This window comes from Nuphar pumila, chromosome 12, assembly GCF_984573655.1.
Source record: "Nuphar pumila chromosome 12, dmNupPumi1.hap1.1, whole genome shotgun sequence".
In the NCBI taxonomy this organism is placed as follows: Eukaryota; Viridiplantae; Streptophyta; class Magnoliopsida; order Nymphaeales; family Nymphaeaceae; genus Nuphar; species Nuphar pumila.
In genome coordinates, this window is record NC_143260.1 from 22199834 (window position 1) to 22209944 (window position 10111).

Sequence of the window (10111 nt, forward strand, 5' to 3'; positions counted from 1 at the left end):
TAAAGCTCGCTTGGTTGCAAAAGGATATAGTCAAGAATATGGTATTGACTATGAAGAAACTTTTGCTCCTGTAGCTCGTATGATCACTGTTCGATGTCTTATAACCGTTGCCTCTATCAACAAATGGAACATCTATCAAATGGATGTGAAAAATGCCTTTTTAAATGGCGATTTAAGCGAAGAAGTCTACATGGATGCTCCTCCTGGAATGGAGACTCCTAAGGGAAAGGTGCTTCGTCTTCAGAAAGCACTCTATGGCCTAAAACAAGCTCCCAAGGCTTGGTATGATAGATTTAACTCTGTTATGATTGAGAATGGTTTTTCCTCTTGTTTTACTGACACTGCTCTATTTGTTAGAAAATACAATGCAGGGATTGTTATTTTACTTCTGTATGTTGATGACATGCTCATCACTAGGAGTGATTCTAACGGGGTTAAAAGTATAAAATCTATCTTAAAAGATAAATTTGAAATGTCTGACTTGGTTTTTTTAACTTATTTTTTGGGAATTGAAGTGGCATACTCTCTTCGAGGATATTTCTTATCTCAAGCTAAGCTTGCTTCTGAGATCATTGACAGGTCAGGTATTACAGATGAGAAGCTGTGTGAAACTCCTGCGGTAGTAGGAGCAAAGATGAAAATTGATGATGGAGTTCCCCTATTGGATCCTACACCTTACAGACAGCTTGTAGGGTCCCTGATGTATCTGAGTATTACCAGACCAGATATATCCCATGCAGTCCATACTGCAAGTCAATTTCAGCATGCGCCTACATCCGTTCACATGAGTGCCATCTTACGGGTCGTAAGATACATAAAGGGTACTCTAAATAAGGGAGTTTTTCTGTCCTCTTCCTCTGATTTAAAATTGATTGCTTATACTGACTCAGATTGGGGAGGTGACCCAAATAACCGTCACTCCACCACTGGTTTTTGTGTGTTCTTAGGAGACTCACTAATTTCGTGGAGATGCAAGAAGCAACAAAAGGTGTCGTTCTCCTCAACTGAAGCTGAATATCGTGCCATGGCCATTACTACCATGGAGATTGTTTGGATTCACCAACTGCTAGAAGACATGGGGATCAAAATTGAAGGACCCACCAAGCTATGCTGCGACAACAAAAGTGCAATCTACATTGCAAAGAACCACACCTTTCATGAGCAGACAAAACACATCGAAATGGACTGTCACTATGTTCGTGAAGCATATCTCCGAGGAGTTATCGACCTTCCTTATGTCACGTCCGAATATCAGTTGGCCGATTTCTTTACTAAAGCCCTGTGCGCTCCACGGTTCAACTTCCTTCTTGGCAAACTATCGGTCATCTTGCCCTAAGTTTGAGGGGGGGTGTTAAATTATGTAATCAAACTTGTAATTTCGTATATATATTTTATATATATAAGGTAATACATATACATATATATAATATATGTATATGTATTTACCAATTATATATATAAAATATATATAGTCATAGTAAGGGTAGTTTAGGAATTTTACACATATTCTTTTTCAAGAATATGTTTTTTTGTATTTTCTTTTTTCTTTTTCTTTTTGTATTTTTGTTTTTTGCATTTAATGCATTGTACATGCATTGGGAGGGGCCCAACCTACTAGTCGTTGGACCCCTCCAACGGTCACAAATGTGACCGTTGGAGGGGCTCCAACGACTATGTGGAGCCCCTCCCAAGGCCTCCTCCAAGCCCTATTTATATGGGCAGCTCCTCTTGTATTTTCTTAAGGGATTTGGGATTATAGCCCAACCTCTTTAGTGTTTATGAAACTTATGGGTGCAAGTGCACATTTGTGATTCGGTGTGTTGTGTTTGTTGTGCACAAGTGTTCTTGGGTGTGTATGTTCACACATTTATTCTTAAGGTTGTTGTGTTATCGACTAAAGTATCTTGTTGAAGATACTTTTACATTAATTAGTATCATTCTTTGCCTATCAAAACGACAACAGGTCTCATGGAAAACTATATATTTCATAATATTGAACCTTAAGTGTGCAGGTTCAAACTTGTGAACGGATCAAACTCATTCAAACAAGTATGTGATCGACATTTGATTCGAGAGTGCTTCTGTTATTGGACTGCTACTACTAACCTGTTTATATCTATGCAATCATCGTTTCTACCATTGTTCGGGTTCTTATTTCTCTTTTTAGTCTTCTTAAGATGACTTTTACGAGATACCATCTTTACCTCCTTGATTTTTTTCTGGAGGAATAAGAACCTTTGCATCTTGTGATTGTCCCTACGCATCTTCCACATCAGCCATGTCTGCATCCTGAAAATCAAGGGGCTCGTCTTCGTATATCGTTTCCAGGACACTATCTTCCTCCATAAAAACTGTTATCTGCAGGGTTTGGAGCATCTTGGTGATCACAAAAACACGAGAATGACCGCTTCATACATTTCAAATGCAACAGAGCAATTTTAGAAACAAATACAGAATTGCAGAGTCTACACAATTTATGTCGTTCTCAACCAGTAGTCGTCACAAGTTTAACATTCGACAAGATAACTTGGAACTCAATAAGCTACATGTCAAGCTAGAAGTAGGCAGCAACCAACTTCAGAATGGGAATGAAGGGATTCAAAATTATGGCACAAGTAATAAAATTCATGAAGAAATATCAATTGGGTTGTTCTTGTTTCTTATCAAACAGAGTATTCCTCAAGTTTTAGAATGAACCCCCTTGTTTTTGGGCGCAAAACAAACGATTTTTGCGGTTTACTGAATGTGGTTATCAAATTCTTTCTTTATTGCACATTTTTTAAGCATACCTGTATCATCAAACAACAAATAGACGATAATAAACTATGTCGTTTCTGCTGGCCTTAGAGCAAGTGAGAGAGCCTACATTACCACTCATGAAGATCAACAAAATGTTGAACCCATGAACGGAACAAGATAGAAAACTGAAATAGAAATATAAAAAAATAAGAAGTTAAAAAAAAGAAACTAGAGACAGATACAAAGACAAGCTCAACCAGGATCTGCTGGACTAGAAGGCACCATAGATGAGTGGGAAGGGGAGGTCTCTAAGATACATACGAAGAAATGAAGAATCACATATACATCAATCAGGATTTTATGGACAAGATTATTAAGAACGATAAAAATTTTATGGACAAGATTATTAAGAACGATCCAAACAAACCTCCAAGCAGTAAGCAACCACGTCTTCCATATTAACCTTAGCCTCCATCGCTTGCATCGTCTAATCTGAACAGAGCTCAGGAGCACATCAAGCGTGAAAGACTCCTCTTTGACAATTATGTCCAAGATCTTCACATCCTATTAAAAAGGACCACAAAGATTGGGCAAGACAAGAATAAATGAAAGGTAGTTTGAAGCACACACCAACTAGAAAATTGAAAACTCAACTTCTTTAAATAACTGTGAGTCTGAACCCTATCATGCAAAATTAACCAAGCCAAGACTCGAGATCTTGGGGAAGAACCCTTAACCCATAACACGCACTCAGAGAACCAATCGGCCTTCAGGAGGAGCAACGATCTATACACTTTGTGGGTGTGGAACGCACCATTTAGCATAATCGCCCATTGTAACCACTGATCATAATTTGCCGCATCCTCAATTTGATCTCTGAAGAACGATAAGACTCTCAGTCACATGCTTCGCAAGTACGAGATCGCCAACCCTTGGGTTCCATGACGAAGAAGAGATAAATCAAGAGCATCATATTTAATATGAAGCAAACGAGCACAAGGAGAACCTGGTTGATAGGTCATCCAGCATTGCTTGGCCACAAGAACAATACTCATCTGTTTGGGCGCAAAAATACCTAAGCCAACTATATGTATAGGTAACACCACTGTTTGCCAACCAACCAAATGGCGCTTACCCTGGAGTTGACACCCAGACCAAAGAAAATCCACCTTTAAACGACAAATTTGTTTCTCCACACCCACATGCATTACAAACATTCACATGAAAAATTTGGGGATAGAAGAAAGAACATATCTAATTAAAGTCAGACGGCCAGCGATAGAGAGCTAAGACGCCTACCACGAAAAAGCTTATTTTTCATTTTTTGAATAGTTAGAGCCCAAGCAACGGAGGAGAGGCACTTCACTTGTAATGGCATGCCCAAATACGTCATCAACAACTCATAGATCGCGCAATTAAAAATATGTTATCCTGTTGCAAGCATAGAAGACTCAATATTGAACATAGTAAGAGAGCATTTGTTATCATTTAGAGAAAGCCCAGAAAGTGAGAGAGAGAGTCGGGTATTCCAGTAGCATTTACAAGGTGCCTTAAATGGTCTTTGATTTGGGTTGGATCAAACTTGAATTGGATCTGCATCTAGCTATGTTGACTCTGCCATTGTCAGTCTCAAATTCGGCTTAATCTTCTCAATCTATATGATCATCCAATCTGAAAGCAAAATCCCAAGCCCAAAGGTCCAAACCTTTTTTGTACTTTACTCCTATCTATATATAATTTGAGGTGAACAATGGATCCGGTAAATTTGGGCTTGGCTCGTTTAAGCCTGGATTGGTTGTCCCAACGTAGCAAACTTACCGAGCTCAGACACCACGCCTAGGTTCTACCAATCAAGCTTGAGTAAGATCAATTAAGCTCATTAAGCCCGATTAAGCACTATATTTCTCTATATAAATTGTTTTTTTTAGTATAAAGCCAAAAAAACTAGGTCCTACCCTAGGGATGTAAATGGATCAGTTCAGATCCGATGTAGGCATTACTGAATCATACACAGATTTGAAATTTGATACAGACTCAGATGAAAGAAGCTACTGCTGAATCAAGAGATATGCTTTTACAGGTAATTGCAATCGGATGTGGTTGGCTTCAACAACAAAGTCTCCAAGTCCAAATCGAATTGGAATCGAAATCCGATATATAGGATGCTAGATTCCTTATTGATCAGCCTAACGGATTTGTGATGAAAAAGATGCATAGCAAAATCCTTCAATTTTGAAGGGCTGCAATTAGAGTAACAAAATCTTGAATTGTAAGCAATATCTAAATCTTAAACAGGTAGAAGAAAAAAAATGGAGAAAAACTATGTACAGTGTACATGACTTTTAATTCATAACATACTAGCAATCAGTTTTCAGGGAAGAGCTCATCCTTGACAGCTGGTGCTATCCATAGAATTTGAGTGATAGTAATATCCCACAACTCATTATCTTCTTTATTAACTAAAATCTCCCCATCTTTCATGGCCACTATCATCTTCTTCAACAACAGTGGGATCAAAATCTGCAATCTGTCACTGGTACCCAACTCTGTCTTCATACAAGTATCCATCCTCCTCAAGACACCCAGCCAGAAAGATCTAAATCCAGGAAAAGATGATATTAGTTGTAGAAATTGAATGAAAGTATCTGTTAGAAACTCCAAAGCCAAAATCAGTGTTCCCTCCATGCTGTGCATCTCCTTCTCAGAGTTTTCTCTTTTCGAATACTCGATCGCTTTCTCTAACAGATCGTCACCCATGGCAAATATCACATGATTGAAGCAATGCATGCACACATTTGGAGTAAATCCCAGCCCTTCAGCCTTTGTGAAACACCTCTGCAATGTCGACACTGCATGATTCCTGATCTCTTCTCTCCTTACCAGGGAAATTTTCCGAAGGCTTTCAACTAATCTGACAAACATCGTAGCGGTTGCCGAAATTCGAGAGGGGTCTTGAGTTGCCGATGATGAACTGCAATCAGAATCTGAGAATCCAGAATTGAGCCAGCTGACTAACAAGTTCACGGAATCTGCCATTAGGTCGAGCAGTTGTATGCTCTTCTCTATGGAGCTGAGCTTTGAGGCTGCAAAACTAAATGCAGACTCAATGCATATGCTGTAATTTGTCCTTGTAAGATAGTTTCCATTATCAGACATCAAGGAGATAAGTGCTTCCACTCCATCAGCAAAAGCTTCAGGATTTCGGGCGCTTAACGATACAATGGCAATTATGGACTTCCATCCAAACTGGGTCTGAATGTTCTTAGCATTTTCTGTTAGAATCCTGGCAGCAATTTGTGTCAATGCCTCACAGCATGAATCTGCAACTCGGTTATCGAGTTTCCATACTAGTTGTAGTGACTTAAAGATAAGCTCTTCAGATAATTTATCTAATTTATGTAGTAGTTTTGCACTAATGTTTAGTACACCGAAGAGCGACTTCTCAACGAAAGGGCATGAAGAGAAAAGAGGCAATTGGCTTATCATCCCAAGGTATTCATGAAAACTAGGCCAGAAGGACATGAATCGATCAAGATTACTCACTGTGATCTTGACAACCAGGTCCCAACAAAGTGCTGCTGTTTCTTCTTCATCTAAAGGACTAGTGAATTTCTGTCCCTTTCCAGCACCAGACAACAGAAGTGCTCTACCAAGATTTTGTAAGGATTCCACATGCAAGTACTTTGCTTTTGCAAATATGCCTTCAATGCAGCACCGTTTGATCAACTGTAGATTCCTATCCATAGCGTTGCCAGCAGCAGTAGGCATGGATTCTTCATTACTGTCAGTTAAAAAGAACTGGGTGAATTTTCCCATGATGCTTGAGAGCCGGCGGTCATTGTTCATGTGTGATGGGAAGATCACAGCAGATTCAGTCCTGGAGTGCAATGGGAGATCAAGATCCATTCGAGGGGCCGGAGTTTCATTGTTAGCCCCTACAAGGCTGGGAGGCAAGAGCTTGAGCCTTTTCAATCTTAGCATACAGTCAATGATGTTTCTCCATCCACCTCTGATGGAGTCACCAAACTGGTTGGCAATGGTGAAGAGCACCAGAGTTGCAATTCTTGGTTTGATATCTTCTGTAAAACCGAAGAGGGTTTCTTCTAGTGAAGCAAATGGGTTGAGCAAAGTGGTGAACTTGCACAGCATTCCAAGAAGCTCATCTTGAACATCTTCAAGCCTGTACCTGTGGAAAACATGTGAATGTTACATTGAATTCTAACAAAAGAGTGGAAAGGAATCTACAAATTCCTCTATAACAAAAGAGCCACATGCATTCAAGGGTGGATGTGATTGAAAGGATAAAAAAGATTTCCTTTGTTGAATGCCATTTTTCCTTAAGATGGATAGTGTCATAGTTCCTAGTTTGATTCAACAAAATATGGTCATGATATTCCATTGGAGACCACCAAGTATACTATCATTCTATATCACAAAAATATACTTGACCACTCAATTACATGCCTTCCTTTACAAAGCTGCCTAATTTTTCATAAATCACAAGCTGCATGCCTTCATAAAGCTGCTTAAAAGGTCTCACCCCAGAACTACTGTATGTAACAACATTCCTTAACTTTTGATTTGTTTTTTTAACTTTTTGACGTTTCCATTCACAGTACCTATTCTGTTATATCTACATCAAATAAAACTTATGGTTAGTTTTTGAATATGCTGAAAATGGCTTACCTTGCTATTCTTGCCACTGCAAGGAAGCCATCCACGCAATGATGTAGGATATAGTCATCTTCTGTATGTTCAAAGACACATGCCAGTGTAGCAATCGTAGGGCCAACAATGATCGCAAACATATCACGACTTAATTGAGGCTGTTTTCCACAGAAGATGTAAGGATCTGCTTTTTTGGACTGGTTGATGATATTGATCCACCTGCTTGGAGTCATCTCAATAGAACTGCCAGATTGATCAAATAGTGTGATCTCATTAGTTGAAATAGACTGAAACAACTCTGATAGATACTCTCTTGGAAGGTCCTTCCCCCCATTAATATTCCTATTGTTTTTGATAAATTCCTCCTCTGTCATCTTCTTCTTGACCTGTGCATTATGTTGATCAGTATTCAGCATTATCAGAGAATAACACAACACAAAGACCGCATCTTTTTCTGCAAACATTTCATCCGATTGTTCATAGAACCTTTCGGCAAAGGCCTCAAGAATTCTCTGAATCTTCTGTGATTCTCCAGGCAATCTGAATGTCTCGAGAAAATTCCTGAGTGCTGCGTCAAGGATCATATTCGTAAACTCAAATGTCGATGCGAATTCCTTGAGAACCTGGAGACGAAACTCATCTGGATCACCAAGATAATCTCCAATAAATGTTTTGTCCAAACCTGGGGCATACCTTAAGAAGTAAGCTAAGCTCTGAGGGTCAGGAGGATCAGGGACAAGATGTGCATGTTTCAAAAACTCCAGGCCCTTCTTCTCATCCCTGTTAAAATGGTTTACAGCCACCATCAATCTTTTCTTCAAATACTTCCTAGTTCTCACAAACTCAATCCACACCTCTGAATCATTGTAATTTTCACATTTTTCAATCCAAAATGGCCTATATTCTGTAATTCGGAGTGAATCAAAATTAGGACCATCATTGGAGGCTAACTTCAAGCTCCCGTAGTCGTCCATACCATCTGCAATGTTTTGAATCAAAACTACCATTCCTTCAAAAGATTGTGCCTGCATTGAAGACATTGGACCATTGCTCGGAAATGCTCTCTTGCAAAGTAGCTTCGCAATTTCTTCGAATATGTTCCGGTAAGTTGGGTTGCAATCAAAATTCGCATACATCTCAATCCCAAACATGGGTTGCCTACAAAAGCTAATCAATCCTTCAAGTGCAACCTCCTCTTGCTGAAATGAGTACAATTTCCCACCTGCAACCTTCAAGCAGACAAACCAAAAGAAAGCCTCCAGTTGAAGCTTCAAAGATCTACGCAAATGATGGTATAGATTGAGAACTGTACTGCAAATCATGGACAGGACTAAAGGCATAGAACGCGAGCCATGGTGAATGAGATGGTAAAAGAGTTCATCTTCAATCATTCTTAGCATTTTCGGGTGTTTACCAATTGCTTCTCCTGAGAACTCAATCGCAGAATTTATCAGAACCAAAGCAAACAATTGAGCATCCTCATCAGGCACGTTCGCCATTGGATCAAACTCGGAGACCTCTGCAACTACTACATTCAATAGAGAGCATATAAAATGAAATATGTCTACCATGCAACCAATACCATAATTCATCGACGAGATGCTATTATTGTCCTGACCATTGAAATCAATCTCCGGCATGCGACCATAGATCACCTGCACCAATTCATGCATGGTGTGCCTTGCATTACGTTGAAGGAGATGCCCTCTGCTTGCAGACTGCTGGACCAGTTGAAAGCAGGTGTTCACAATGGTGCAAACAGCATTATCACTCAATAATTCAGAAGCTTTGCACTTCAGACATGCCACTAGAACCTGAAGAATCCTCATAAGGACGGCATCCTCTGCTGCAGAGTTGATTCGATCAAGTCGGCAATTGGTGATACCGTCCACAATCAAGTGCATGGCTTCGCGTGCATGCAAAGTAGCAACATCAAAGATGTCCAGCTTGAGAATCTTGAGGATGGCCGACAATGCAATTCCTGTCGCCGGTGCATCGATCTCGTCGAACTGGATCACCTCAAGAAAGGGTGATAGGTAGATGGATGGATCAACTGAGTGCCAATCTTGCTGGAGGTTGAAGGCAAAAGTGCGCAGGGACTTGAGGGAGTTAATGAGGGAGGTGTCCAAGACTTCCTCTGCACCAGGAATGAATTGAGAGGCATGTTGGTCGGTTGGGATCATCCTCATGACCGCCAAGAGTGCACCAACTTCTGTGTTTACCATGCATGAGATGCTCAGATCCATCTCTTTTCTTCTTTTGTGTTTTTTTTTGTTGTCCATGGGGTTCTCTTGTGCTGCTTATCCTTCACCAATACCTATCATCATCAACACCATTATTCATTTTGAATGCAATTACATACTCGTAAACAAACATAATTCTTTTCACCCCATCTATCATCATTGCTTATTTGAAGGTGCCAACATGCTCATAAACATGCAAAATTTGTTGGGATTAACCACCACGTTGGTGGTGGTTACCAACGATGTGGGTAACACTCCCCATTGTGATCATCGCAAAATTTTTCCTCTCGTAATATTCTCTCTCTCCCTTCTCTTTTCTTTTTCTAACCTCTATTTTCCTCTTTTTTGAAGGGAGAAAAATAAAAAGACAGAAAAAGAAGAGAGAAGAGAAAAGAAAAGAAGAGAAGAAGAACTCTTTTACGGGGTCTCACTTGACCTTAATTTGAAAATATTTGAGAAAA

General features: G+C 39.7%; 1 pseudogene; it reads right to left on the reverse strand.

The window, feature by feature from the left end:
* Positions 1-5103: 5103 nt before the first annotated feature.
* LOC149820280 (ARF guanine-nucleotide exchange factor GNL2 pseudogene) lies at positions 5104-9653 on the reverse strand (annotated as a pseudogene).
* Between the last annotated feature and the right edge of the window lie 458 nt (positions 9654-10111).